We start from the raw sequence: 5,931 nt of genomic DNA on the forward strand, positions 1-5,931 counted from the left end.
CCTGCGAGTGTGACCTGAGAGGCACACTCTCAAGTGTTGTGGACAACACACCAAATTTGAAAAACTTAATATAAAATAAAGAATATAAGATCTCTCATTATACATTGAAATGGTAATATTTTGGATATGTTGCTTAAATAAAATGCACTATTAAAATTAACATGTTTCTTCTAGTTTTTTAATTTAAAATTAAATTGCGTGATAACTTGTATCGGCAGTGCTGATCTACACAATTATAGTTACTACCTACTCAGTGCTTATAACATAGGTCAGTTAACTTTATACCAATTATATGTGACCTTCCACAAAGGAGGTATTACAGATGAGGAAACTGAGCATTAAAAGGCTATAATAATTCATTTTATTCATTTTTTAAAAGATTTTTTTTTACATGGACCATTATTAGTCTTTATTGAATTTGTTACAATATTGTCTCTGTTTTACATGGCATCTTAGCTCCCTGGCCACAGATCAAGCTCATACCCCTGCATTGGAAGGCAAAATCTCAGCCACTGGACTGCTGGGGAAGTTCCTATTTCATTATTCAATACATACCTGGTATATTTTCTGTGCACCAAGGGCTGTTAGAGGCAGTGGAGATATAGCAAAACAAAGTCCCTACTCTCATAGAATTTACATTCTAGTGGGAGAGAAAGGTAATAAATAAGAATAAAAATATATATCAGGCAGTGAGAGTGAGGAAAGACGAAACCTGTAAAAGATGGAGTGCCCAGACTTGCGGTGAGATGGGATTGGACTATTTTTCAGATGACAAGGTCTAAGAAGTTGTCATCCGAACAGAAACAGGAAGTGGAAAAGGGAGTCCTGCGAATATCAACCTAGCCGGGAGCTTCTGGGCCGGGGCAACAACAGGTAAATGACCAAGGGGTGGGTGGGCGTGTGTGTGTGTGTGTGTGTGTTTGTGAGCACACACTTGACACACTGGAGAGAGTTGGAAGCCACCACAACTAGGAAATGGCTCTGCCTGCACTGTGATGCGTGGCTGTTGTGGGGCACGTTAGGAGGTTACTGCAGGAGGGCAAGAGAGGTCTTACGAAGTTTGTCTGACTCAGCCACTGGAGATTTGCTGTTCCTGCATTACAAAGTAGAATAATCTAAAAATTATCCAGGGAATTTAAACAGCAAAGGTCAAATATCTGGACAATTTAAGCCTCAAAGCATATTTAAGAGTCTGTAAAGTTATCTTTTGGCAGTCAAAAATCACTATCAAACTTCATAGAATAGTAATTTATCTCTGTCCTTTGCTTTCTGCCAATTTAACCTAAGGGAAGTGGACTTGAGATCTGTAATTGGCAGAATGAGACTGCAGGACCTTTAAGTCAGATTCAGATCAAGCAAATTAGTTTCATTTTTGCCAAAGAAAAGCGTTTTGTTGAGCCAGATGACAATTTTGAAGCCTAAACTATTTGCACTGGCTCTGTCTACCTTCTGAACTACTCTCATAATTGCTAATTCTGAGTTTAAGGATAACAGCACACACAAGACAGAGTTAAGGAAAGAACTAGAAGCTGTATCTTGCATAAATGTATAAATGAGTCTGAATAACTCCACTCACTAAGTTTGTTTTTATGGACAGAAGCAGTTCAAATAAAAGAAAGCATCCTCAAGGTTAAATGTTAGGTAGGCCAAGCCCTTCCTCTTTTGAGTGGTAGATGAAGGTTTAAAATAGGTACCCAGTTTCAAATGAAAACAAAAAATCAATCACAAGGAACCCCAAAAGTCATGTCATGATAAAAAGGAGGCTCAATCCTGACCCTCCAGGTTGGTTTATTTACTTTGATGGAACTCATTGGAAAATTGTTCAGCTCCACGCTTCACTATGCCTGTGTAGATGTGTTTTCTGGGTACTGGATGTAGTTCCTGTCAGTCAGGCACTTTCCTGGAGCACTAAAATGTACAGATTACGCACATCAAAGGCAGGCTGCAACCACTGTAGTTGAAATTTACACAAATCTGTGCTAGGAGTAACTGGATAAACAATGAGACTTAATGACCTTGTTCTGCATTAATCTCCATATGGCTCTGTTGGTTCTGCTCTTGCCTTTAGGCAAGAAGGTTGTGGCTTTGGCTTCTAGCCTCAAACCAGGGATTAGGCGCTGGCCCAATGCTGACAGAGCCCAGAGCCCTGCTTCTACAGCCCAGGAAGCCTGAGCAGACTACAGAGGCTGTCCATCTTAAGAGGTACGTTTACCACGATTCAAGAAACACCCTTATTACCATATTCACTGAGGAAACAGATTTATAAAAATAGGAAAAATCCTTTAGTCATGCCCCCCCCTGCCACCTTCAGAGAAATTACTTTCTTCCAGAGGGCCCCAGGTTTTCCCTGAGTATTTTCAGGGCCTCTCTACTGATCCCCTCAAAATAAGACAGAACCCTCAGTGCCTTGGCCCCATGTTCCTCTTTCAGCCAAAAATAAATTTTAAAAATGGCTGTATCCATAAAGAAGAGTGAAAGGAAGGACTGAAGTGCACTGGCTCAGTATTTCTGTCTCATCTGGGACTTTGGGGAAAGGATACATTAAAATTTGAAGGTTCCCCCTCCTAAGTGCTCCCCCACCCCAACACTGCGGTAGAGTCCCTTCAATACTGTTTGTGAAATTTGCATGGTGCTGGTAGAACAGACAGTCAAAAGAGTTGGAACATCTCAAAAGGGTGCTATACCTGAGCAGCCTTGGGCCACAGTAAAAGGAGACCAGGACACTGGAAACCACCCCTTACTCCTGCTTTCATCACTCTGTATACAGGTCACAGTGAAATATTTATACTGGGAGGTGGAGCTCAGGAAATGCCTCCATCTGTGGGGCTACCCTGGGTTAGGATCACGCATGAACCACACTCAGCTAAAGGCCCGAAGTGCTACACGTGTGGCACTCCTGTCACTTCACACCCAGCCCCAGCCGTAAACTTTATTGCCTTGTAAACTTGAGATGCCTCAACCTAAGACATGTAATCACATTCAATTCTGAAACAATTTTTGGTGTCCCAAGAACACCTCTTATATACCCTTCTAGTCACTCTCCTTGTGTCCTTACTTCTGTTGTTTTGAGTATATTATCCATATACACGTTGCTCCTTTCATAAGTGAGTGAAGTCGCTCAGTCGTGTCCAACTCTGTAGCCTGCCAGGCTCCTCCGTCCATGGGATTTTCCAGGCAAGGATACTGGAGTGGGTTGCCATTTCCTTCTCCAGGAGATCTTCCCGTTTCAGGGATTGAACCCGAGTCTCCCGCACTGCAGGCAGACTCTCTACTGTCTGAGCTACCAGGGAAGCTCCTTTCATAGGCCATCACATTACCAAAGCTGTTTACAAAGTCATTGCAGCTGTGTCAAATGCCTCACAAAAAAAAAAATCATCTAGGGAATCCCCTGGTGGTCCAGAGGTTAGGACCCCTCACTTCCATTGGAAAGGGCACAGATCACTGGCTGGGGAAACTTGCATGCCATAGGCGCAGCCAAAGAAGTCTGTACCAGTGCCATTTTTCTTCATCCATTTATCAGTTCATTAAGAGTCCATCGTAAACATGAGGAAGAGTTAAAGCACATTCCCTCTCTTCCCATAATGTTCGTTCTCCCACCATACTCACTTCTAGGATGATAAACACTAAGGTGATTCTGATGCCTTTACAACACAACTGTTGAAGATGTGGCCAGGGTCACAGCAAGAGATGTCTAAGTGTGAAACCATCCCCATTTGGTCCTGTGGTAAAGGTGCTTAAAGATTTTTGTTTGACACTTAGAGAACTGCTTGAAAGTCATCTTTGCTTCATACCTGACATTTGCATATACTTTCATATGCATTACCTCACTGAACCATTACAACAATCTCGTCACATACGCTATTATTATACATATTTTGCAGAAAGGAAACTGAGCTTGGATGAGGTTAAATGGCTTGCCTGAGGTCACCACAGCATGAGGGGAAGTGGCGGTACCCACCTCCAACCCAGGATTTCCGACGCTTCGCAGCACACTATTGCAAAGCTGTCTCTTTATGTTGGTTTGTTCTGAAAAACAGAATATTGCTCAAGAAGTCCATTCAATAAGAGACGTTAGAGGGTTTTTCTTTGTTGTTGTTTTTGCTATAAAGACAGAAACTTTCTGGCTAGTCAGCATGTCAGAAAAGACTTCCAAAGTCGATCAGTAAGAGGACACCAAATCATAGACACCAGTTTTGATAGTGAGTGCTTTGGTAAAATAAGTCTTAACACTGGTTTTCCAGACTTCACGGCACACTGTACAGTGTGTAGAAAAAGCAGCACTGTGCACAAGGAACATGTGCACACGTGTGTCAACGTTCTCTCCCCAAATGCAGAATAAAGCGCTAAGCAGACTGAAATAAGATAATATTTATGGCTGAAGAAATTCAACTTCACATAACGGCAATTATGAACAAGATATTTTCCCTAATAAAATTACTGCAAAACAAAATCTGGAGAAACTAAGTGTTTCCCTATGTCTTCTTTATTTTACTCCATGTGCTCAAAAATGGTTGCGGCAAAGAAAGAGTATAGCAAGCACAGGCAGAAGAGTCCTAGCCAGACGGCCTCTGCTGAGGGTTGCTTTTGCTTTAGAAACTGGAATGTGTCCAGGCTTGATTTTTATTTTCAATTCACATTTCAGATCCAGCTCCCCAAACTCTTTGATCTTTCTCCCTGTCTCCTTACCCGGAAGAGAACCCTTGGCCTTCTCAGCTGGGAGCTGGGAGCACACGTGGAAAGACTGGCTCGGATCCATCTTCTTTCCAAATTTAGTCACACAAAGGGGCCTGTAAGGGAAAAAAGAAAGGATGAAAGCGGCAGCCGCCAGGACTTCAAAGGCCGCGCCGCCGCGCCGGCCCGGCGCAGGCGCCGCCCTCCGCGGATATAAGGCGCGGCTCGCGCGCGCGGGCGGCCTTTCTGCGCGGCGGCTCCGCGCGCGTCCCCGGCCCGAGGGCGGGTGGACTGGGGACCCGGCGGCTGAGGGAGGGGCCGGAGGGCGGGCCGAGACAGGTCCTCACACCAAGTGAAAGACGCCTGAGAAAAGTTTTCAGAAAGGAGGGAAAAGACTTTCACGTCCAGCCCAGGAGGCGAGCCGTCCCGGCGGCCCAATTGTATTCCAGCTCCCACACCCGTGCCATCCCTTCCTGGGGATCCCCTTCCAGACTTTCATGCCGACTCCTTTGCGCCGGAGGCCGGGTCCCCGCGGGGGGTTGGCGGGGGTTCCGGACGCGAAGCCGAACCGCGAGGGCGCGTGGCCGGCCTCTTCCCGCAACTCCGCCGCTTCTCTGAGCCTATCGTGGGCTCTCGTTGTCCTAGTCCGCGAACACCCCGACTTGCCTCTTCTCGCTGCGCGTGGGCAGAGGGTCGGCCGGCCGAGCCCACAGGTTGTGGGGTGGGATGCGGCCCTCCCTCGCGGTCAGTGGGAGGACCCGGCCCGCACAATGGCAGGAGACGCCAACGGGGGGACTCCAGGGGCGCGCGGGCGCGGCGGGCTCCTGCAGGCGACCCCGCGGGGCTGCGTTAGGCTGCGGGCGCCCAAGAGCGTCGGCCCCGCGGGAGCCGGGCGTCCGCAGGCGGCCGGATTGGGGAAGGACGTTTTCACGGTCCCCCGAGTTCTCGGTTACCCCGGAGGGTGGGGGGGGGGAGGCTGGGGGGCTGAGTTTGCATTCGGAGGAGGCGAGAAGAGGCGGAAGAACCCCTGGGACACAAACTGCCATTTCCCGCCCCCAGCTTTCCGAAAAGCCCGTTAAACTGAAGATGCCCACAGCTTTAGTCCCCTGGTGACGCAGGGGTGGGAAATGGAGGGGTGTTGGTGTTCCGTCCCTGGAATCACATTATTCGTTTTTCTAGTCCTTCACGCTCGCGTCTCTCTCTTCCAGCATCCTCTTCCGTACCCCCTCCTCCGGCCACCTCCTTCCTCTGGGATCCCAC

General features: G+C 47.2%; 1 long non-coding RNA gene across 1 annotated transcript; it reads left to right on the forward strand.

Annotated features, from left to right (window-relative positions):
• The first annotated feature begins 601 nt into the window (after positions 1-601).
• On the forward strand, positions 602-4,671 carry LOC123334493. Its single transcript, XR_006552455.2, has 3 exons — positions 602-873; positions 2,069-2,202; positions 3,882-4,671. It is a non-coding gene; the product is annotated as an uncharacterized LOC123334493 (long non-coding RNA).
• Positions 4,672-5,931: the final 1,260 nt, after the last annotated feature.

This window comes from Bubalus bubalis, chromosome 7 (genome assembly GCF_019923935.1).
Source record: "Bubalus bubalis isolate 160015118507 breed Murrah chromosome 7, NDDB_SH_1, whole genome shotgun sequence".
Lineage (NCBI taxonomy): Eukaryota > Metazoa > Chordata > Mammalia > Artiodactyla > Bovidae > Bubalus > Bubalus bubalis.